General features: G+C 40.7%; 1 protein-coding gene and 1 pseudogene across 1 annotated transcript in view; one reads left to right on the top strand and one right to left on the bottom strand.

The window, feature by feature from the left end:
- The window catches only part of Mcc (mutated in colorectal cancers), a 336,531-nt gene that overhangs the window by 51,183 nt on the left and 259,378 nt on the right, over nucleotides 1-25,970 (top strand). The gene's annotated exons all lie outside the window — the stretch shown is intronic.
- On the bottom strand, nucleotides 225-25,440 carry LOC102007860 (annotated as a pseudogene).

Here is a 25,970-nt window from a genome sequence, read left to right as displayed (position 1 = left end):
TGCTGGCCTCTCTCTGCCGTCACACCCTTTCTGTCTCCTTTCTTCGAGGGTGCAGATTCTTCCCTAACACTGCATGTCACCACTTAGGAATTACCCTGTCACTAAGCATGGCCTTAGCATCTTGCGTTCCCGCTCTCATGGTTTGTCAAAGCATCTTTTGCTGCTTGATGAACAAGTTTATTGGTCTTTATCTGAAAAATCTTCCTAGAAGACTTTAGTTTGGTTTAACCCTCAGCAGCCTGCTGCTGAGCTCTGAGGAAGCTTTGCCTTCCGTGGAGCCTCCCAATCATTCTCCTTGGCAAGGGGCATTTTAGGACAGTTCCACCTGTTCTTTCTGACTTCTCTTTGGCTTCTTCTGAGAGACTGGATTCTCTCATACAGCAGCAGCATGAACTTTCCTTTTCAGACAGTACTGGGGATTGAACCCAGGGTTTTCTATTAGCATTTTGTATTAATACATGTTTGCAGTACATGATTATATTATGGTAGGGGTTTGTACATGTACAGAACACATCTTAACTCTTTTTTTCCCTTTTCCCTACCATTTCTCTCTGTTCCTTCCAATTCTTAATCCCTTTCCCACTTGAAAAAGCTGCATTTCCATTTTTTTCTTTGATTCTCTTTTCTTAAACTCTTCCCTCTTCCTTCTATCTCTTATTTCTCTTCCTAATTGAAAAAACTGTCCCTACTTCCTATTGTCTATCCTGTATTTTGTTTTTTACTTATATTTTGGATTTCTCAAACAACAGAAACCAGGCAACCTTTAAACTTGTGTGTCTGACTTACGTCACTTTTACACCTCTCCTCCATCATACCTACAGTGACATTTTCTTTATGTACTGAGAGAATTGTTTCTTGCAGGCATCTTCATATTCTCCCCTTAGGTAATGTGTATAACTGCAAAATGCTGACTCCCGATGTGCTTCTGATGTGTGTCTGCATTGAACTCCTTTGGTTTCAAAATCATAGCCAGGGGATCATTCGGTACTAGGAGGGATAGCCAAGCCTCCATCCATAGCATCCTTCAGGGCTCCAAAAACCATTGCCAGTCATAGTTCTGCAAGGCATGCGTCCAAGTAGCCAGTGAAGATACCAGTGCTTTCCACTTGTGTTTGTCTGCAGTCACCTCCACTTGGCCCTCAGTGATCTTGCCTACATCAGACCTGCTAAGAAGCCTGCGGGCCATCAGCAGGCCAGTGTGGTATGGTGCAGCATAATTTGTCAGGCTAACTTTCACACCATATTTTGGTAGTTTGTGTCCATATGCTCCTCAGATTATCATATTCCCTTCTTTGACACATGCAAGCTGACAAATGATATCTCTTGTTAGTTACGTGAACTATCATCCTGTATTTGTGCTTGTTGTACTTATTTTTGTCCTGGATCACCAAGCATTTCTGTGTGTAGTTGTCAGTTTTTTCCTCTTCTAAATTACACTTGGTATCTCTTAAAGTAGGTCTTGTTCTTGACAGCTTTAAGAAACCCCTTGTCTTAGTTACTTTTGCTTGTTGGTGGGACAAAATGCCCAACACCTAAAGTTAAAGGAGGAAAGGTTTATTTAGTTCACAGTTTGTGGAGGTTTTACTTCGGCTGTCTCCAAGGCAGGGTGGTATCGCAGAGGGACATTGCAGAGGAGAAACAGTTCATGGAGGGCAGAAGGTGGCAAAGTAATGAAGAAGCAAAGGAGCAAGCAACAAGCAGTGACACTCTGCCTCTTATATTGTATCCAGCAAGGGTGGGGCAGCCTTAATCCTAGGATTAAACCATGAATCAATCCCAACATCACACCCTTGATCCCAGCATCACACACCTTAGATCCAGCCACCTCCAAAAAGCCCCACCTATGACTGCATGAGCCTTCGGGGGGACACAACAAGCCATACAAGATACAAGATACAAGCCATAACGAGATACAAGTACCCAATCCTAGGTCCCAACCTAACTACCTTTCTTCACTCACTCTTCCTCGTAAGCCTGAGCACTGGGTGGCAACCATTGAGGCCACACTGGGAGCAACAGCCCAAGTGCCAATCTAGTCATCTTTCACAGAAACATGACACGCTCCTTAAGAGAAATTCTGGGGGATAAAATTGTCATTTCTTTATAGAAATAGGCCTTATTAATAGAATTGTGAAACAAAGAACCACTTATAGAATCTTGATCTAGACAGTCTAACATCACCTACCCTAATTTATGTTTAACAATACTTGATTCATTAGCATGGGAAATCATGAACAGAAAAAGAGTGTTGAGAATGACTGAACCCATACACTGTTGTGAGAGTCATAGAAAATTACTATAAATAATACAACACCAACTAGAGTTTGAATATGACCCCTCTAAAATTCATGTTGAAACTTAATCCACTTTGTGGGGATAGCAAGAGGTGGGGCCTTTGGGGAAGTGATTCAATCCTGAGAGCTTCTCACAAAGGGCTAGGAGAAACTTAGGCTCTTTATTTATTCTATTCTTCTGCCATGTGAGAACATAGCATATGTGCTTTGTGGAGGATACAGTGACCTTGTGCCATCTTGGAATACCTTGGCACATTTATCTTGGGCTTCCTGGCCTCCAAACTGTGAGTTATAAATTTCTGTTCTTAGCTGGGCATGGTAGCACATGTCTATAATTCCAGTATCTGGGAGGCTGATGCAGGAGGATCACAAGTTTGAGCCCAGCCTGGGTAATTTAGCACCTTAGTGAGACCTTATTTCAAAAATACAAATAAAAAAAGGCCTGCAGATGTAGTTTAGTGCAAAGACCCTGGGTTCAATCTTGAATACAATAAATAAACAAATTTCTGTTCCTTATGAATTACTTGATCTCGGGTATTGTGTTATAGCAGCACAAATGAACTAAGCACCTAAATTACACACAAGTAATATATAGTGGTTTCTATTATGTGCCCCAACTTTCTCTTTACTGTAGAAGTAGAAATAACCAGACAATCCTCGTTCTGTTTGGGTTTTTCTCGTCTGGGTTTATACTTAGATGTGAGAAATTCAAACCGTATTGCATTCAAACACATTTTTCCTCCTTGTGCCCACTAATGGCTTTACTCAGACAAAACATCTAATTTACAATCAAAGGTGTAAATGAAACCCTAATTTGTGTATTTTCACTGTTTTCCTGTGCTGCCCCCGTGCCCCAGTGGTATCTCACATTACCTTTTTTTATAGTGTGGTCCAGATTCCCACCTTTCACTATTCCAGAGTTCAGGCCTGTTAAGATCATGTCTCAGTTAGACCTTACTGGCTAAAAATGTTTTCCAGTGAATCAAAAAAGGTAAGTGTAATGTATTGGAGGAGTACAGTATCAGTGTTGGTGGTGGTCCAGTAGTTTAAGATTCCTATGAAGTTCAGCTGTGGAGTGCCTCCTTTTATAGGCCAAGCACACCTTCATTTTCTTGAAAGTCTGCCTTCAAATGGTTTAAGCCTTGATGGGAAAGGCACCACAGGCTGTAATACTTTCCATTAAGTAAATGACTTTCAGTTGTTCAATAAAATATTCACGATTATCCCTGAGACTTGCTTTTCTGAGCCAGCACTGCTTATGCTCTGGGTGATGACCTCAGAGCAGCCCAGACTTAGCAGAGAAGTGTAGGGAACCATGAGAAAATAAGAATAATGGCTAATGGCTAATGTCCATGAGGAGAACACGCTTCATTTCAAAGTTAGATTTAGGTCAGTAGGAATATATTGAGAGAAACCAAGGTAATTAAAGTAACAGGAACTTCATTCATTTCTCCAGGCAGGTTTTGAGTTTGAAAACTCAGTTGGAGCATTCTTATTGCATGAATTATGAAAAATTTTCTTATCTCTTCAACTGCTGTCCTTACCTATTCCAAATAGTAGTTGTTAGGGTTTGTGCTGAGAAGGAAGCGGTGGGAATTCTCTCCCAGGATTACAAAACACCTCTCTTTCCTACTTCTCTTGTTTATTTTTCTCACTGTGAGATATGAAAATGGTGCCCAGGGGAAATGGAGTGCAACCCAGGAATAAAGTGCTTGCCCAGCAATAGGGAATCCCTACCTTTGACCCCAAGTCCCCCCCAAATTAGTAAGTAAATAAAAATGATAAATGTCTACATAGTGAAAAGTCCTCAACTTTTATTTTTCTTTTGTAGTGAGGAAAGTAGGTAGGCTGACATTAAGGAAATGAATATTGATAAAATGGCAGCTTAGAGTGCCAGCTGCAGGCTTGAATGGATTGCCAGCTGACTTCAGAGTCACAAAAATAGAGGTAGTGTTACTATTGCCATTTGTTCTCTTATTCCTCCTCCTCCTCCTCCTTCTCCTTTTCCTCCTCTTCCTCCTTTCTGTCTGCAGCCACCTTCTCCTGTTCATCCTCTTCCTTCTCCTTCTTTCTTTGTCTTTTTGAGATAAGGTTTCGCTATGCAGTTTAGCTGGCCTTGAAGTTATGGTAGTCTTCCTGCCTCAGCCTCCCTAGTGCTGAGATTACAGGTGTGCACCACCATGCCCGACTCTATTTTCTGTATCTCCAAATTATCTAAAATCAGCATTAATTTTTTTTGTTAATGGTTTTGTATGAAAGATGAGGAAAAAAATTTTAAAGTCTTCACCAGTATAAATTACCTATAGGTGTGCTGTGCTCACCAGCTAGATCCGTGCTGAGCAATACAAGTATGGTTTTTATTCTGGAGTAATTTGATGATTGGTAATTTTGAGTTCAGTGCTGCATTTCTTAATTTTTTGCAGGGCACATTATGTGCATAAAAATGAGCGTTTTTCTGCAATGAATATTATTTGCATAATAAAAATACATTTATTTTTGAAAAAAAATCACACCCACAGCAAAAGGTAAATATTTGTACAGTGAATTTGTGCTTGTTCCATATGAACATTTTGAGCTCAGCAAGTCAGTAACTGCTGCTTCTGAATCGGTTTGCCAAGGGTGGACACCGCCAGGGAAGGGCCGTCGCTGTCGCTCTCAGGTCTCCTTTTGTTTCTCCGCGTCAGGCCTGAGGCTAAAAGAGCGGCACTATGGCAAATGGTGATTTGCAGTTCGTGTAATTCCCAATAATTTCACACACTTTAGGTCCTTCTCTGAGCCTGAGTAGCTGAAGAGTGGAGAGCGGGCCAGGCATTGGTGTTTCTTCCCTACCTGGCAGCCTGAGGGAGGTGTTTAAGTAGCAAGGATTGGGGCTGGGGATATAGCTCCGTGGCATAAGCGCCTGCCTGGCAAGCACAAGGTCGTGAGTTCGATCTCTGGTACCACAAAAAAAAAAAAGAAGTAGCAAGGATCAATTTAGCCCTCTGCTAAAGGCTCACCAAAGCATTCCTGGTGTGCTAAGAATGTCATTCAGTCTTGCAGGAGGCCCACATGACAGGGCCATGACCACCACCATGACCTCATCTTCCTCACTTGCCCGATAGGACTGTGCTCTGACCACACCGCCTGTGTGTCCCTTGCACTGACTCTGTTTTCGGGGGCCCTTGCTTGAGGGTGCTATCCTGTTTGCTTGCAATACTGGGGACTGGACCCAGGGCCTCATACAGTCCAGCATACTCTAACAGATTGATTCTTCTCAGAAAAGCCTTTCCTGACCACCCCTTTGAAGCAGGTGTGTTCTTCTATATTGGTTGTCTATTGCTACACGGCCAGTCACCCCAAGCTTTAGAGGCTTGAGACAGGAAACATGTATCATCTCCCACAGTTTCTCTGCGTCAGAACTCCAAGGGTGGTTCGGCCGGGTTTTCCGGTTCAGGTCACTCTTGAGGTTGCCGTCATGCTGTCAGCAAGGGTTGTATCATTTGAGCGCTTGAAGAGGGCTGGCAGCCTCTGCTTCCAAAGTGGCTGCTGGATGATGGTAGAAGGCCACAATCCCTCATCATGTGTGTCTCTCCACAGGGATGCGTGAGTGCTGTCACAGTATGGCAGCTGGATTCCTCCAGGGCAAGAGATCTGCAAGAGCAAGCGGAGCTCCTGTGTCTTTCATGACCTAGTCTCAGGAGTCACACTCCATTATTTATGCAAGACCCTATTTGTTACACAGGCCAGCCCTCCATAGCTTGGGATGGATCTGTCCAAGGGCATGAATCCTAGCATCATTATGGGAATCACTGTGGGATATCCTGGAGGCTGGCCCCACATCTATCACATACATGTAAACAGGAATTGGAAACATTTAGAAAATGATTACCAATTCATTTTTCACTTGTTTATGGTTTATCTCCTCCCACCCATTCACTTCTTATCCTCTGCATCCAGCCCAGTGCCTAACATGCTGCTGATGCTCAGAGAATATTTATGGAATGAATAGGAAGCCCATCTCTTCTAAATCAGCCCATTGTTTAAGACAGGAGGCAGGACTAGACATACAGTGAGCAATGACGGTTAATGATCACTTCATTCCAGAAACTTCAGCTCAGGAACTGGGTGGGGACAGGGGAAATAAATGTCCTCATTATTTACTGAAATACCTCCACTTATTTCAGTCCAGGAGCTGAAATATACATTTTATCACTAATTTCCTTGACTCTTTTGAAAAATGAAACTGTTTATAAGATCTGTCTTTTGCATCTTTTTTTCTGTAGGATAATTTTATATAAGTATATGTTTCAGTGTAGCCACAAAGATTTTTAACATGGAAATCATCAAAATAAAAATGTATTACAGCCATTTTAGATAATCAGTAGGTAGGAACAATTTGAGGTCAGAGTGTAACAATTACATGTTTATCTACAGATTCTTTCCACTCGCCGGTAAAGTTGCCATTATGCATGTGTACAAGTCGGTAGCATCTACATCACCTGAGAACTCAGAGCAAATCACGTCCTAGAGATTCAAGATCCACATTTTAAATAAGCTTTCTGATGACTTGAGAGACATTGTTCTTTTATACTTAGCCTGGGGCTTTGCATTTAAGGGAACCTTTTGAACTTAAAAAAATAAAGGAACATTTGTTTTTCTGGAGTCAAGGTCAGAAATAAAAGTCAGCATCTTTATGCTGGAAGTGTTGGCTCTGTCACATTGCTCTCCCTGGCAGTGGCTTCAGTGGCCTGCACTCTTGCTGGTGTGCTTCCTGTCACAGCCAGAAGGCTGAGCTCTGAGTCAGGCTTTATCCACAACCCCTCAGCCCTGCCCCATTAGTAAAGAACTGCTTGCCTCACTTTGCAAAAACTGAAATGAGAAAATTGGAGTCAATGTTTTAAAATGATATGACCCAGAGAATAAATCTTTTCTTTATTTTTAAAAAAATCTTTTCCTCTTTGTTTTTTTCTACAAAGAAACTTTAATGTTTAAACTTGCTAATGGGAAAGATACAGTATCTTAATTTCAATTCTAGACTTCAAATTAAAATAGAAATTCTGTGTTTTCCTATCTCACTAGAAACAGCAATTGCTTATCATTCTTGTTTTTATTTTTTTATTCCTTCATATTTAGCAGCAGTTGTGAGGATATTCCACTAAAACAGAGCAAAATAACTACAGAACCATAAATCTATGATAAATACCGTTTCATGCCTGAGATTTTCCTATTAAGTAAAAATTTAGCTTTACCATATTGGAACACTTAAATCTTCTAAAGCTAATTATGTCAACTAAAAAATGTAGGCCATTGTATGAGAAGCTACCACCAGTGTTATATTTTCTTTTTTTTTTTTTTTCTGGTATCAGGAATCGAACTCACTACCTTGCGCTTGCCAGGCAGGCACTGTGCCGCTGAGCTAAATCCCCAGCCCCCACCAGTGTTATATTGATACTATCTCTGCTTGAGAAAGGTGACATGATTGGCATTCAAATCCACCCTACCTTCACCCTTTCCAAAATCTGGCCAAATTGTATATATAAGACCAAGATTTCACCTATGTGCTAATTTACCCAGTGTAGTTTTTGTTCACAATATATGCGTGCCAGTCACTTGGCAAAGAGGTCAGTATAATACATGAGGACACCTACCAACTTTGTTTTGAAGCAACAGTTTGACCAGGGACTTCAACTGTTAAACTAGTCCCTGGCTCCTGAAAAATTTAAGATGCAAGCAATGTGCTTTCCCAATTCTAAAATAAACATGTATTTCCTTAGAAATACAAATACTGCAAACAAATAGAAGGACTTGGAGGTTATCATGCTGCTTTGCTAGTTCGTACTCTGTTTCCCAGTGTGCCACTGAAGTTGGTTTTATGGGTTTTTTTTTTTTTTCAGTGATTTGGTGCATTTTCTTAAGCAAGCTCTTTTTGTAGACATTTGAAAATTAGTCTCTTTTTGTTTGTTTGTTTGTTTGGGTTTTTTTTGACATCAGATCTCACTATGTTGTTCACACTGGCCTTGAGGTCTCAGTGATCCTCCTGCTTCAGTCTCCTGAGTGCTGGGATTACAGGCATGCACCACCACACCTGGCTTCTGTTTCTTAATATAACCCTAAATTTGCATATCTTTCATTTTGAAAATATTTCTCATTTAGGATCCATTGCCTTCTCTGGTACTGAAATTCATATTTTTACAACAAACAGCTACAAGATGTGAATGAGAGTCTCTGGTTATTCTGTTAGACACGTGGAGTTGATTTACTAGCTTTTTGTGGTGATGATCTTGGTATTCTAATAGCCTTGCTGTCACTCTCTATGTTTTATAGAAGCAAGGAGAAGTCCAGATGAAATACGTTGAGAAGCACCTTTTGGGCTTCACATGGCCGCTCTGGGTCAGGTTTTCCCAGGAAAGACAAGGTGCCAGGAGCTTTCAGCTTGTTGTTTCCAAGACAGAGTTTGCAGGGTGTCCTACTCTGGTTTAACCAGGGAGCTTAGCAAGCAATACCCAGTAGGTCCTAGAGCCAATGGCTTGAAAGCTGTTGGATGTCGGGCTCTTGTAAGAGTTTTGGGGAATGTAAAGCAGTATGAGTAATGGAAGTGATGACGGTAGTTCCTCAGAACACTAAAAATAGAATCACTGTGTGACCCACCTGTAGGGCTCCTGAGTACACACTCGAAGGAATCAAAGTCAGCACATAGTATAGGGATACCTACACACTCACGTTCACCACTGCACAGTTCACAGTATCTGGGTTATAGAATCAACCTAGGTACCCATCAGCTGATGAATGGATAAAGAAAATGTGGTATATATACACCATGAATATTATTTAGCCATAAGGAAGGATGAAATCATGTCATTTGCAGGAAAATGCATGGAACTAGAGATCCTCAGGTTAAAGAAAATAGGCCAGATTGAGAATGATAAGTATCACATGTTTTCTCTAGACAAATCAAGAGAAAAGAAAACCAAAAAAAGATGATCTGCAAGAAGAAAGGAGACCCTAAGAGAAAAGGAAGGAGCTAAGGGGCAGAAAGAGCAAGAGAGCACAGTGGAGGAGGGATATGATCAAAATGTGTTATATACATGTATGAAAAGGCCACAGTGAAATCGATTACTCTGTGAAATCAGATCACTCTGTGAAATTACATTACTCTGTGAAATCTAATTTTTTAAAAAGGAATTTAGATCTATGCTTAATTTTGAGTTGGTCTCAGATTTGTTACACATAATACCTAACTGAATCTTATACAGACATATACATCTAGTTTCTGTCAAATTGAATTTTGATTTGAAAAAAAAGCCATTTATTTCCCCTCTATCTTTCTTTGCTCCTATGCACCTAAAAGTGCTCAACTAGAGCCAGGCATGGCGGTGCATTCCTGTAACCATGGCTGTCTAGGAAGCTTAGACAGGAGGATTGCAAACTCAAATCCAGTCTGAGTAACTTAGGAACTTACTGAGACCCTGCCACAAACAAAAGAAAAGAAAAGAGAGAAAAAAAAGAAAAAAGAAGAGAAGAGAAAAGAAAAGAAAAGAAAACAACGGGGGTGTAGTTCTGTATAATCCAAGTACAGGACAAAACAAAAGAAGACAAAACAAAAGTGCTCAGACAGTGGCTTGTGCTTCAGCAGCTGATATGCCGCGGGGGTAGACTGGGTGAGTACAGTCGGCACACATGGTGGTGGTAAGCAAGACTGTACCTCACAACAGGAATAGAATTCCCTTTTAATCCTCACTCGACCCATCTGTTGAGAGCAACAGAAAGGCCTCATTTGGGGGTAGGAAGGTCTCAGATAGCTCCTGAACTCCCTACAGAGCCCTCGGTGTGAGAACAAGGCAGGGCCCAGAACGCCACAGTGTTTACTCATTTTTATAGCTGCTCTCTGCCTATGGCAACTGGCAAGTATTTTACATTAGTAATAGTGATATAAACTTTTCATTTTAAATAAATGGTTTGAAGTATAAATCTGCCAGTTTCAGAAAAATGTTAAGTAGATCGTAACCCAGACGGTGCTTGGTCTGGCAGAAGTCGTAAAGGTGATGTATGAAAGACTGCCTCGGGGCCAGGTGTGCTGGCACAGGCTTGTAATCCTAGTACTCCAGGAGGCTGAGGCAGAAGGATCAAAAGTTTGAACCTAGCCTGGCAATGTAATGAGTTAGCAAGACGCTGTCTCAAAAAATAAAAAGGAGCTGGGCATATAGCTCAGCATAAAGCCTTGGGTTCAATCCCCAGCACCAAAACAAGACAAAACAAAAACCAAACCAAAAAAATCTGCCTTGCTTCCAGGTGCAGTTGTGCTCATCTGCAAGTTAGATATTCTGGAGCCCTTTCAGGTTAGCCTGGACAGTTCAATGCGAACCTGTTTGAAAATAAGAAATAGCAAGGGCTGCAACGTGGTTCTGTGGCAGAGCGGCTCTGCGTTCAATCCCCACTACCTCAAGAACACACAAAAAGAGAACAAAACTGCTGCGGTAAACTCTTGTGTAAAAAAAGAACAGGCTCTGGAGTCAGTGAAACTTGGAATTTATAATCCTAGGCATTTACTAGCTTTGTGACTTTAGGGAAATCACTTCATCTGGCTGAGCTTTAGTCATTTCATCTTACAGTGGCCCTAAGAGTGAGGCATAGATGTCTGCAATACGATTTAAAATAATGGAGCTATTCAAACTGTAGCTTCTGCCAAGCTAACTCAAGACTTAGTTATCTCTCATTCATACAGTGCAACATCAGTAATTGGAAATCATCTGACCTGCACCTTTTTATAATTGATTTGCTTCCTTTTTCCCTTATTTGAATCATAAATCACTTAGGTCTCCCTATGCATCTTGTGATATATTTCAGCTATGTGAAATCTTTAGTCTGTAAGTATGAAGGCTGTAATTATATCTATAATTCTATCCTGATAATATTTTTTCTTTTGGTAGTCATAGAATAACTCTGGAATCATCTGGGTATTCTGAGGTAGCCAACTGAAGAGTGTACCTTTCCCAATTTGCATCTTTCTTAGCCCACCACGCTGGTATTGTTGAAGACATGTGAATCGAATTTTCACTTCACATGGCCATATGCTACAATCCCATTCTTCAATTCTATTTGTGGAATGAGGGTTTTATGGAAAACATTTTGCTACAGAGTTGTGAATGTGCTCAGGGAGATCCATGTCGTACATCATGACAGCTCTTTCTCTCTCTCTACAACATCTACTTGTCTCCTTGTTTGAAGTGCATTTGGCCATAATCATCCCTTTTGGGGTATTACCACTCATGGAGACAACTGCTGGTTCACCTGTGTGCATCTGAGTGATGGTACATTTGAGTAAACAGACTTGCCCATTAGAACGTCATATGCTCAGGTAAATGTACTAGTGGCCATTTTAATATCATGCAATAAACTTGCTTTTCCAGCAAGCTCAGAAATTGCAAGCCAAGCCCCATGTGGACCCAAGAGTCTATTTATTCCACATATGGTCAATTCCCTGAAGGGGGATGTCTGAATATAGGGTTGTTTTTTTTTAAGTGGGTTAGCTAGGAGAAAATTTAATTCATATGCTAAAGTGTGTCAGGCAGCTGAGTTCCAGCTATCAGTTCATTATTATCTTGAATTGTGGGTTTAATCAAGTTGCTTCATTTAATATGAAAATTTGTTTCAAAACCTACTATCTTGCTTTAAGGAAGCACTTCACCTTTTATTTCCTTTTGATAGTCCCCAGGTTGGTGAAATCTCATGAAGACAGCCAGTGAAGTGAATCTAATTTGGGTGGTTGAATACTAAGGAGGAATCAGGAGACTGCAGAGTGTTGCTTTCATTAAAATAGCTTTGTCCAAGGAGACTTTTTTCACCATACTTTTGCATCTGTTCCGGTGTTATTTCCATTTTGCTTTGCTTAAATTAAAAAGGAATGCTATTCAAATGAAAACTTGTTTTTTGAAATACCCGTGTGTGAGAGATCAAGTCAGTGTGTTGAGCTGAATGTTGTGTTATTTGACAGATTTCACATGTTCGCCAGAAGGAGAGCATTTTGCTTTACCCCCTTTGATACAAAGCCAGCACATGTAATAGAGTTTGTTTGTTCAGAGATGGGCATCCAGGTGTAATGGAATTATGCATTATGTTTATGTAGCCCTGGCTTTTATATCCCTGTACTTGCTCATTTATTGTTTTTTTAGATATAAATTAAAAGTAGAAGTTGCAGATTAGATGTGCCAGAGCTCATGTGGTCTCTAGCAAATGTAGTTTCTCTCAATCTTAGAACTTACTGGATCATGATAGAAATATAAGTGACCAGCAGGAGAATATTCAGCCCTTATGAGAATTCATTTCCATCAAGTCATAGGTAGCTGGCTTAATTAGTAGATGAGGCATACAAACTTATTTTTCATCTTTTTTCATTATTTATTGTTGGCACTTTAATTCAGTTAGCAATGCAAAGATTTTTAAGCAATATTATCAAGTTATAGTGTTTCCTTTGTGAATATGAGTAATGATAATTAGATTCCCCTACTTAACAGAACAACATGTCTTGAAGGTCTACTTTTTTCTTGTAGTATCCTGGGCACAACAAGAAGAAATAATCCAAACACCCCAATCTTCTGCTGTCATTTTTGTTTGTAAAAAATGAATGAAGAGCATTTAACCATACCAGATGCTATTGAGATTACATATAATTCAAACATGATTTTCTAAATTGGTGGAACTTAGTATTAAGTGGAACTATTTAAAATTGTTGATATTTTCTACTTTGTGCTATTAAAAGCAGCAATCTAATATGGCTTAGCCTAATGTCCATAATTTGTTGAGCACCCACTAGATACATAACTGTATTCAGTACATAGAGAATATTCAAGCTCTAATAATGAGTGAAGCAGTGCCTTTATAAATTTCTGTTGAGAGGGGCTGGGGATTTAGCTCAGCGGCAAGGCTCCTGCCTGGCAAGCGCAAGGTCGTGAGTTCGGTTCCCGGTACCAGAGAAAAACCAAAAAAAAAAAAAATTTCTGTTGAGTAAACCTCACTGGCATGGATATTGCTAGAGATTTGGGCATGATGGAATAAAAGCACCAACCATATCAGAGGTAAATTTAGCACCAAAGGTAAATTTGAGGTTTATTTTTAATAGCTAATCTTAACTTAAAAGCACTTTGGTCAATACTCAGGATTATAACTTTATTTGCATAGAACATAAATATTGAATACAATTGATAATATATCTTACCACAAAATTTACTGATGGAGAGCAAAGCTCATTGACAGATTAACTTTACAAACCAAGAAGGAATGAGAATAGGAAGCCAGAATCAGGCCAGGGATGGCTGCTCATGCCTGCCGTCTCAGCACTTGCGGGGCTGAGGCAGCAGGAAGTAAAAGTTTGAGCACAGTCTGGGCAACTTATACCTTAGCAGGGGTCTATCCCAAGGGAGAAAAACAAAAATAGGGCTGCAGATATAGCGCAGTGTGAAGGCCCTAGATTCAAGCACCAGGACTGGAAAAACAAAAACAAAAAGAGAAGGATGAAGGAGGCTGGAATCTAGGATAATGAGCGAACTCTTGGAGGAGCACCAAGACCAGTCTGATGGGACCTTTGAAATGACTTCTCAAAGTGAGCATTATAAGCCAGTGAGGCCATAGGAGGGGGACTGAGGGTCCCATGCAGCTCTCTCGATCCGCATTATGATGTGTGCTCAGCACTGCACAGAGCACGTGTCATGCGTGTCATGTTTCCTTTTAGGTAAGACTCCTGACACAGTATGTCTGTATCCCACCCCTAATTTTGAATAATTCAGGATACACAGAAACAAAATAACCCTTGTAACTTTGTAAAACTGAAGGTTGCAGTCATCCAGCCATCACTCCTAATGTCCCAATGAAATTGGGAAAATGGGCTTTTATTTGTCTACTCTTTTCATTTTAAAAGGCCTGTTAAAGGCAAAATGAAGGCCCATCATCTTTTGATTTTTTTCTGTCAGTTTTGCTAGAAAAAATATAGATTCCCTAGGAGCGTCAAGAAATCAACCTCCTCCACTAGACTGATCATGGATCATTTATTTAGTATGAGACAAAGCTATAAAATTATTAGCAGAACACATAGGAGTACATCTATGTGACCTTACATTAGGCAATAGTATTTTTTTTAGCATATGAAACAAAAGCTGAGTGACAAAAGAAAAAATAGGTCATTGGACTTTTAGAAAATGTAATTTTTTTGAGACAGGGTCTTGCTATGCATTCTAGGCTGGCCTTGAACTCACTATGTAGCCAAGGCTGGCCTCAAATGCATGAAGATACTCCTGCTTCAGCCTCCTGAGTGCTGAAATTACAGGCATGTGCCACTGTGTCCAGCTAATACCTAAAACTTTTACGCTTCAAAGGACTATCTAAAAAGAGAAGGCAATTCATGAAAGGGGAAAAAATATTGGCAATTTTATAACTGATAAGGTCCTAGTCTCCAGAAAACATAAAGAGCTCTTAAAATTCAATGGTAAAAAGGCAACCCAACTGAAAAAGTGCTGCGTGAGAGGTGTAGCTGAGTGGTAGAGCACTTGCCTAGTGTGTACCAAGCCCTGGACTCAGTGCCCAACACTGGAAGAAAAAAAAGGTAAAGAATTTGAACAGACATTTCTCCAGAAAAGATACACAGATGGCCAATAAGCACATGAGAGAAAAAGTTTAACATTATCAATCTTTAGGGTAATACAAATCAAAACCACTTGGCCATAATAAAAAAGAGAGTAAAACTGTTAATGAGTTCTTGATTGATCAATATTGCATGTCTCTATTTGTTTTCATGAGAAACCACTTTGAAGATATCAATGTGTAATACAACAAGCATTGTTAATTTCCTACCACTTTGTTTGTAACTCTGTACTGTCTGTATTTGCTATTTTGTAAAAGATTGTCTGTCTGTTAATGTGTTCCTTTTTGTGTGTGTGTGTGTGTGTTTTTGGTTGTTTTTTTTTTTCCGGTACCGGGAATTGAACTCACAATCTTGCGCTTGCCAGGCAGGCACTGTGAGGCTGAGCTAAATCCCTGGCCCCTCCTCCTTTTATTTTTAAAATTTAAAAAAAAGAGAGTAAATATTGGCAAGGATTTGGATAATTGAGACCCTCATATATTGCTTATGGAAATCTGGGTTGGCATAGCCCTTTTGGAAAACAATTTGATGTTTGATGTTAAATTTTAAACATAGATTTACCCTGTTGCCAAGAATTTCCTCTAGATGTGTACACCCAAGAATTGAAAACATGTGCCCACATAAAAACTTGCACCAAAATGTCCATAGCAACATTATTCATAATAACAACAAAGTGGGAACGACTCAGATCTCCAACTGAGAAGTAGATTTTTTTAAAAGTGGTATGCTGATACAATGGAATATTATTTTGCAATGAAAAGGAATGTAGTTATTAATATATACTACAAAATGGATGAACCTTAAAACAGGCTAAGTGAAAAAACCCAGCTATACAGATCCACATACTGCTTTATTCTGTTTATATTAAATGTCTAGAATGGACAAATCCGTAGAGATACAAAGTAGATTTGTGATTGGCAGGTTGGGCAGAGGAGTGAAGAATGGCTATTAATGAATGTGGGTTTATTTTGGGGGTGATGAAAATGTTATAAATAAGATATTGGGGATGGGTTACACAGATCTATGGATGGGCCAAAAACTACTGAGCTGTGTATGTTAAAAGGTAAATTTTATGGTGTATGAATTATATTTCAATACGGCTTGCAAAAATAGACCTGTTGAATGATGTGCTACAAGAGAAAAGTAGCTGGCTGGAGTGTGCAGGATGACTTGGCATTGAGTCCTGTTTATGTGAACAAGGCCTGGAAGGTGCCATTAGGGGAGGAGCGAGTGGAAAGGAGAGGGACAAATGGCTGCGAGGGGCGAGGAAGGGGGAGACCTGGACAGGATGAACTTCAGCTATGAGCCTGGAGACTCCAACTCCACTTAGACATTGGTGAGCTGCCGTTAAAGTTGGTTTTGGTGGAAGGTAACGCATTCGGCTGCAGCCATGATTTGATGGTAATGGTGGCTGGCAGTTACATAAAATGACATTTTTAAAAAGAGCACAAATAGGGTCACGGCATGAGATACCAATTTATGATCCTTTTCTTACAAGGAAATGTTTGAATTCCTGTGATAGCTGTGAAAAGAAAATGGAGGAGAGAGAAGTGGGTTCATCTGGACAGGCAGACAGCCATTCCCATTTCCCAGCGCATCCCCAAGGGAAGTCTGTACCCTGGCAGCGCATCCACGCGCACTTTCTAACTCAAAGGCCAGGAAAATGATTTCCCCAGCCTTTGCCGCAGACCCCCACTTCTTCACCTCTTAGCTTGGTATGATGCCAGGTTAACTGCCTTTTTTGTCATTAGGTACATGAGGCATTATATTACACTGATTATTTCTCTGCCCCTTGGAACAGCTGCTGCAACATATTCTAGCAAAAAGAGAGCAATGTAATGATGCTGTTCTAGCCCAAAGAGCTCTATCCAGAAATAACAGTGGCAGGCATTTGGAATTCATTTAATTTATGCATGTTTTCCAAACTTTACTAGATCTATTTTTATGCATCTATTGAATATATCTTTTTGTGTTCCTTTCCAGGAAATTGACCATGTGCATGTACTCCTAGGGAGATTTAAAACTTTTTTAAAAAATCAAATCTCTAATCTCTACTGATAATTTTTTTCTTTTCTGTAAAGAAATTTGTATAACAAATAATGAAAGTGTTTTTGTTTGTTTTGTTTTTAGCACTGAGGATTCAACCAAGTCCCACTTCATGCTAGGCAAGCACTGTACCACTGAGCTATATCTCTAGTCCTTTCTAAAATTTTATTTGGACACAGGTTCTCACTAAGTTGTCTAGGTTGCCTCCTCAGTCTCTCAAATAGCTGGGATTATAGGTATGGGCCATCATACCTGGCTAGTATAAATATTTTTGAAAGATACTCTGATATTGATGACACTAAGTTTATGGTGGTTCCAAAATGTCTCATCAGCCAGTGAAGCAATTTTCGAAGCATCACATGATGCTTGCATGAGGTAGTAAATTTCAAATTGGAATTCCCCACTGATAATGTCAGAGGTGTTACTGTCAGATGATTCTAGGTTACTAGAATGCCTGAGGGGGTGTGAGGCAGTCCATGAATGTAATTAACGACCTAGAGGTGCTTTCTTGACTTGAGTTATATTTGCAATTGCAGAAAGTTGCATTTTTGTTTGTTCTATGTGTGAGACTTAATGTAGAAATAGTTCTCAAGTTCTTTTCTGAGAAATTTTAGACACAGACTCACAAAATTACCTGCTGCATCCCAACTATTTCTTAGCAGTAAGCCATAGCGTCTGTGGCCACGTGACCAACTTCATAACCAGTAAAATGAAGGCTCAGGGATGATGAAGCCATCTCACTCTGATGGTTTTGTAGCAGTGAGGCTTTGACAACATACTTCTCAAAAGCTGTCTCCGTATGTTCCCACCTTTTTCCCTTCCTGGGCACTATCACATCTACACTCACCTAGCTTCTAGCTGTCTCAACTATTAATGAAACTTCTTTTCTCAAGATCATCAGTAATCTCCACAACCAAACTACTCTTCCTTGAAAACATTTTTGAATTCTTAAAAGTATTCCACATGGGTTGCCACTCTCCTTGACACTCTTTTTTCACATCTGTCCTGTCACAATCTTCAGTATTTCTGTTCCTCTCTGAACATTGTCCCTTAATCTTTCTTTCTGGATTCCTTCTCTACCCATCTGGGAAATATTGAAGCATCTTAGTACTGTGCTAAGACTTGGGACTGCACGTTTGTACTCGCTGTTCTTTCCCTTAGTGACCTCAAATGTTCTCATGATTTTCAGTATCAACTATAATCTTTATATTGTTAATGTCCAAATCATCACCATGACTTGACTCCCCAGAACCCAATTCTCATACTCACTGTTACTGACCCCTTGGATATCACATAGGTATCTCAGATTTAATGTATCGAGAATGGAACCCTTGATTTCCTGAAACAAGGTCCTTTCCCACATCTAATTGTTCAAGCCAGAAACTGTTAGTCATTCTTGATCCCTCCCTTTGTCTCATTAAATCTATCCAGTCATTCAGCAAGTCCTGGTCGATGTTACCCAAAGGTTATATAACAAATCCACTCATTTCTTACCATCTTCACTGATTTCAGAATCTCAAGCACAAGTATTCTATAGCTAGATCACTACTGAAGTCTTTAAGAGGTCCTTGCTCTACTTTTATGGCTCTACAACCCATTCTTTCCAGAAAAAAGTTATCCTGTTTTAACGTGTTCATTATCAAGATTTTCAAATACGTAACAGTGAACAGGAGTAGCATAGACTCCCCATATATCTGTGCCTCAGCCTTAATGGTTATACTTTACTTATAGCAGCCTGTTACAGTGATAATTCCAGATCATTTATTTCTCTGCCTCTTATAGTATTTTGACATGAATTCCAGACACCATATTATTTTAGCCCCAAATATTTCAATATATAACTCTACAAGGTCTCTTTGTTTAAATGTAACTATATTAACATATCTAAAAAACAAGTAATTTCCTAATACTATCAAATATCCAAAACATGTATCTGTTAATGTAAATGTCATACTTTTTTACAATGCATCATTTTTACAGCAGTTTGTTTGAATCAAGATCCCAATAAGGTTTACATATTGCAATTGGCTGATACGTCTCCAGCCACTTTTAATTTCATGTTTTTGAGTTTCTGCAGTTTACCTTCCTATAATCTCTTACTTGTCCATATTCTTTCTTCCACCTTTGTAATTTATTTGTTTTAGGAAATCAGATTTTTAGGTCTGTAGAGTGGATAGTCCAGATTTTGCTGATTGCATTCTTGTAGGTAATACACTGCTCCTTCATGTTAAAAACCTCTAAGACGGCTTTATAAGTAGTGTTTGCTTCCATCAGAAATCTTGTGTGTGATTGTATGCCTTTTTGCAATGTTAGTGTCCCTTAGGCTCAACACCTCAATCTATTCATTCGTTAGAGGTTGCAAATTCTTCTGCATTTATTAGCAGCAAGCAAAAACCTTCCCTGGCTTAGCTGTTTAGGTTACCTAGTGGTAAAGTTTGTCAAGGAATGTATTTACCTTCTAAAAATGTACGCATAGCTGAGTGTGGTGGCACAAACCTGTAATCCCAGCACTCTGAGAGGCTGAGGCAGGAGGATCAAAAGTTTGGACCCGGCCTGGGCAACTTAGTGACTTCTTAGTCAGACTCTATCTCAACATAAAAAATTTAAAAATGCCTGGGATGTAGCTCAATACAAAGGCCTTGGGTTCAATCCCTAGAACTCCAAGTTAATAAACAAATAAACAAACAAATAAAATGGGATCAGATCTCTGACCTGCTGAATATCAACCTATGTGCAACTTCATGCACACAGAATGAAATCAGGGTCTACACATTCCCTTTATAATCTGCCTCTGCTGTTAACTTTTTTTTTGTTATTAACTTTTGCATCATTTCCTTATAGTTTACCTCTTCCTTGAAATTAAAATTAAGAATTGAAATGTACTGCAATCTGTTGAAGATCAAACCCGTTTTACCTTAAGCTTTTTGTACTTGGTGGTCTCTCCACATGGTTACCACACCTCATGACTTGAGTGGCTGGCTCCTCGTTGGCTTTAAGGGCGCAGTGACAAGGCTGTAGATCAAGTGCAGCGCTGCCTAAACTCGCATTATAGCAGCTGGTGGAGATGAAGTCTGTGATGGGACAGCTGTTGAGGTCTGGGAGGCTCTCCATTCAGTGTGTAGACTGGCCCCAGGCTGACAGAAGGATTGGCCCAGCCACTACTTATTGATTATGGCCACAGAAATTGGAATAGGGAGAGAAATTGGGATTATGGGGTGGGAGAATAAAGTGTCTTAAGATTTAGTGCAGAAAATTCTGTCTAGGGTGTACTTCTAGGGCTCCCTGACTTCTATGACCGCCCCCATGACTTAGAGGACTGAAATTTCCCAAGTTTCCACAGGCTCCCCAAATACCCTTTCCCTTTCAAAATTCACTTTCTTTTTCATAAATTTCACCAATTTAAGAGTTATTTCAAAGCATTTTCTTTTTACAATGTAAATACTTGGGGCATGGCTGAGAAGAGTATGAGTATTTTTCACTTTTTGTGTGAATTAGCTTGACCAAACTGCTTTCTTCCTAAAATCTGAGGAGTCCACATTTTGTTTAGTTTAAGAGAGTTGAGGGTTACTTTTTTTTTTTTTTTTTGGGACCAGGGATTGAACTCAGGACCTTGTGCTTACCAGGCAGGCGCTTGTGCCACTGAACTACATCCCTGCCCCGGAGAGTTGAGGTTTGGAAAGTGGCAATTTTAGAATTTGGTGCCTTCCTCAGGATGGGAAAGGACAGGCCTTTCTCAGCACAATGGACTCTGGGGCAGGCAGAAGTGGCTTGGGTGCCCCAAGGAAAGAGACAAAAGGACCAGGCCAGCCAGTCGAGAGGTTTCAGTCAATTTCCATAATGCTGGTGATTTAAGACTTTCACCTAGGACAGGGGAGCCCTTGATTAACCCAATGTTCATTACCAGAAGTGGGTAAAGACTAGACTCAGAATAGAACCTTTTCTGTAGAGAGATGATGCAGTAGAGATTCAGTGAGATCAGCAGCCATACATAGGGCAGCAAGTGCTCCTAACAGCAAGGCTGACAGCATGATTGGTGCTAATTCACCCAGTTGTGCAAACAGCAGCTTCTACTTACCTACAAACACTGCCAGAACTCTGCTACCTCCTCATCCCAGACAGCAGATGGAAAGAGAGTGATCCCTGGAGAAGCCAAGGCCAGGGAGGAGAGGAACCTGAGCATCAGGCTTTTGCCATTTGGAAAGCAGAATTTCCTTCTCCCAAACTGCTCTTTGAGCTTGATTGATTGCCCCGCCTCCACCTCAGGACTACACACCTGTGACTGGGAGCTTAATCCCTGCTGGGGCACGAAGACTTGGAGGAGCGTTCATGGAGGGATCATGGTGAGAATGGCACAACACGAAAGGATTTGTAGGCATGTACAGTCATACACTTGGTGAACACGGGACAGTAATCTTGGACTTTTGCTCTTAGGCTGGACACTTGGCAATTTATTCTCCTTTGGAGTGGAGGTGACGTGCTGAGGAGCTCCTCACATTCCTAATGTTTATAGGGCATTGCCCCGATTGCAGTCTTATCTAAAGCATTATTTTAGCTTTCTTCATAGCAGAGATCAAAATTAAGAGGTAAAAAAGTCATAAGACATTTAAACAATAGCAAAAACCCCCCTATTTTATGGAATCTTTGATTACAAAAAAGACCAATTTAGATTTTCCTCAGTAAAATAAGGCCTACTCTTCGTGTACTTCTGAACTTTGAGTTCCCACCATCCTAAAATCTGAGCTTGAGCAACTTCAGAAATAGGACCAGAGTTACTTCATTGCCTCGACTGACAGATGTTTCTATGGGTTTCCTTCCCTTGAATCAGAATTTTCGATTTATGAATTATTGTTAGTCATACTTTACCCTCCAGAGTCACAGGAAGAAATAGGTTAGATCAATGACTAAGGTCCTCTCTTCCATGTCTATAAATTCTCCAGTTCTCTCAACCATTCCTGGTCTCATAGGAAGGGATAGCAGAATCTATGCTCCCCAGGCCTGCTCAGAAGCTAATCTCACATATTTCCCTTGGCACCTTCTGTTTTGGGGAACTATGCCCTACTTCTCTTTATATATCACCAGGATTTTTTTCCCCATTTTCCTTATATATCACCAGGACTTCTTTAAACCCAGCCTACAACCATGTCAGTACTATCTTTTACGCAACATTGTTTCCGTACTCAAAGGGACTGTCTCATCTCTTTATTTCTGGTACTATCAAATTTATAAGAAGAGAAGTGCATGGCCAGTGCCATCAATTCCTCCTCACTTCTTATGATAATCAGCCTCTGTTGCCTTGGCTTTCTAGAAATTTATCTTAGGAGGACATTAATGTCCTTGAAAGGTCCATTTACCAGTCTTCAGCATCCTTCCCCTTGTTACCATAGAATACTGACAGTGCTTCTTGAAAACATCTGCTCTAGGCTCCCAAACAGAGTTCTCCTGGGTATCTTCATTTTTCTAACTGACCTTCCCAGCCGTCATTTCCTTTTATTCTTTTGTTTTAAATTAAAAATGAAATAAGGGTTGGGGGTGTAGTTCAGTGGCTCAGTGGTAGGGCACTTGCCTAGGTTCAATCCCCAGTACTGCAAAACACACACACACACACACACACACACACACACACACACACCCCTTCCTTAAGATAGTGTGCTTAGATCACTTCTCTCTTATTCTAGCAGGATAAACACAAACCTCCATTTGAACCCTGAGTTTTCTCTACAGTTTCATTTCATCTCCATTTCAATATCCAGATGCTCCCCCATACTCATGATGTCACCAATTTAGTTTCTCTTAAACCTATTTCTTCTCTGAAATCACTGTTTTTGTTGAGAACATTATTCTAAGCTTAATCAGCCAAGTTCTAAATCTACAAGTTGGTTTTAAATTCTCCTCTTTCCATCCTAATTTCTGTTTATTCTCTTTCATACATTCTTTCACCGCCGCCCTCTCCTGTGTATTTTCACTGCCCCCAACTCAGGCCCTTTAAACTGTCCTCTTGCTGGACTGTCATGAGAGTCCAGTTGGCCTGGCCATGTCCTACCTTGAACTTACCACACCTACTGCTGTCAGGTTCTGGTGCAGCTGCATCTTATGTGGGGGTTAAATGTTGACGTCACCGTTTAGGAGGAAATCCCATCGTCTACAGAACCTTGCAGATGCCTCCTCTTGTCCATCTAGTCCAACCCACAGATAGGCTGCTGCTTTTTTCCATCCTGCTTCTTAATAAGCTCAACATTACTAGTTTTTCCTCTACTTGAGGAACAAACCCCCTGCTTTTGGACACCAGCTGAAGCCATTTGCTTCGTTTTATGGGCTATGTAGTATGAAAAATATGTGTTTTTAAACAGCAGAATCACATTGATCAGTAGTCTGAATTTATATTAGTTACTCATGAATGTGATAAAAAAAATTACTGGAATATCTAAAAGCACAGCTCTTTTTCCCATTATTTTTGTGCTCAGAAATCTTTAATGGGTCTCCATTGCCTAAAAAGAAGTTGCATTTTAAGACTAGGTGTGGTGGTGCCTGTAATCCAAGCACTCTTTGAATCTGAAGCAGGAAAATCACAAGTTTGAGCCCTACCTGGGCAATTAGACCAAAAATTATAAGAAAAGGGTGGGGCTGAGGAGACGTGGATACAGCTCTGTGTGAAGGCCCTGGTTAACTCTAGTTCTACAAACCAAACCAAAGCAAACACATTTCTTTCTTTAGCCTGGGACAGCTGTAATCTGGCTGCAACCATCTCTTCTCACCAGGTTTCCTTGGCGAGGAGAATGCCTGCCATTTCTAGGCATGCTTTGCACGTTCCAACCTCTACTACTTTATTTCACAATGGTACCTCTGCCTGGAGGGCCTTCTCTACTCTGCACCCCTGCTGGGCTCAGTCATTCTTCAAAGATCATCTCTCTGCTGCCTCTTTTGTTTACTTCTTTTCTCTCATTAATATATATGTGTAGTACAGTGTTTAAATTCCTTGGGTGGAGTTGATATATGCACAGAACACATATTCCTTGAAAGCCAGGCTTGGAGGCGCCTGCCTGTAATCTCAGCACTTGGGAGGCTGAGGCAGGAGGACTGCTGTGAGTTTGAGATGAGCCTGGGCTACATAGTGAGTTCAAGGCCAGCCTGAACTACATAGCGAGACCCTGTCTCAAAAAACAAAACAAAACAAAAAAACCACATCCCTGTTTTTATCCTCTTTCCCTCTACTCCCTCCCTGCTCCCTCCATCTCCTGATCTCCTTCCCTTTTGAGAAAGATCTATCTCTATTATCTTCTATTTTGCTCTTTATTTATACTTTGGGTTTCTCACATAACAGAACCACATGATCGTATATTTAAGCTTGTGTGTCTGATTAACATTGATGGTGAGCATTTCTTCATGTATTTATTTCACATGCTCCCCTGCTTTTGATATTCTTTCAGAGTCTTCTCCTTTGACCATGCCCAGCCAAAATCCTATTTCCTTCCCATGAAATGGAATAGATCTTTACTTATGTCATTTTGTGGCAAGAATAATTTCCTGTTTAGAATTGTCATTTCTGTTCATGCTTTATGAGGCCATAAACAGGGGCTTTAAGAGCATGGGCCCTGCTTAGATGTTAATATTTTATACAGACTGAATGTCCCTAGTCCAAAAATCTGAAATCTGAAAGTTTTTTGAGCATCGACAGACTGTTTAAAAAGTTTGGATTCTGGAGCATCTTGGGTCTAGAATTTTCAGATTAGAGATGCTTAACCTCTAAAGTCTGTACAGACATTCCAAAACCTGGAAAACTGAAATCTGAAACACCTCTGGTCTCAAAGATTTGAGCTAAAGAACCTGTATATACACCACCATCTCTAGCTTCAGTCTGTTCTAAACAGGTTTTAATGAATAAGTATGTTAAATAATCTGGCTTTCCAATCCACCCCCCTGGTCTAGTCTGGCAGGGCCCCAGAATTTGAGACTGGTCATTCCATTAAGAGCAGGGCACCCTTCCTTATCCCAGGAAGGCAGTGCTGGAACTCACCAGAAGGGGGATGAGTTCGAAGACATCTGCAAACGTTGCTCCCTTTGCTGCTGCTTCAAGAGCGAAATAAATATCCCATTTGATCTAAAAAACAAAACAAAACAGAACAGAACAAAAAAGCAGACCGTGGAAGTGAACAATACAATGGCTTTTTCATCGAAGGCTTCAGGAAATGCCAAGGTCTGTCACTGGGGCGGAGACACGTTGTTCCTATTGTGTACAGAGACTTCTTAAGCAATCCTGCAGAAGAGAATTGAAGAGGTTTCTTAAGCAATCCTGCAGAAGAGGATTGAAGAGGTTGCTTAAGCAATCCTACGGACCTGTTTTAAAGGCTCGGACGATTTTCAGTGCATCCCAACTTCGGCAAGTCTTTGAGCGTACTGAGATAAAATCTCAGCCAGGGAAACTCGAAGCTGGAGTGCTCTGTCTGGTCCCCAGGGGTCGACTGGATATAAGGGCCCCTTGAAGCTTTTCTGACTCATACTCGAAACTCCAGAAATAACAAGACTGCTCTGCCCAGATAAGCAATAAGACACCCCCTTCCCAACACACACACACACACACACACACACACACACACACACACAGATGAGACATGTGAGCCTATCTTACATCTTTCAAAGGATGGGCAATTTCATCTTTATTACGGCCAAACAGAAAATGCCCATAATGTACTCTGGCCTGGAGACAGAAAGAGGGCGTTTGACAGTGAATGCACCCTCGCGGCGTTGACTGCAGACCGCGCAGGGACCGGAGCGCCCCGCACGCCTGTGAAATTTTAATGGACCTTGCGGAGCGCACGGCGCGGACCGATGCGCCGCGTTCGGATTCGCCTTGACCTTGTTAAATCACGGAAAGCGGCTCGGTGGGGGGGGGGACAGTTTTTTTCAATTTCCTGCACGTTGACTCGGGGGCTTTTCCTGTGTCTTCCTCCCTCCTGGGCCGGGTGCTGTGGTCGCGATCGCAGAGAACCGGGAGGACAGACATATACCTGCTCCCCGGCGCGCTCTCG

The sequence above is a fragment of the Chinchilla lanigera genome, unplaced genomic scaffold, assembly GCF_000276665.1.
Source record: "Chinchilla lanigera isolate Chin_1 unplaced genomic scaffold, ChiLan1.0 scaffold00007, whole genome shotgun sequence".
In the NCBI taxonomy this organism is placed as follows: Eukaryota; Metazoa; Chordata; class Mammalia; order Rodentia; family Chinchillidae; genus Chinchilla; species Chinchilla lanigera.
Note: the sequence above shows the minus strand (reverse complement) of the source record. Positions and strands in the feature narration are given on the sequence as shown.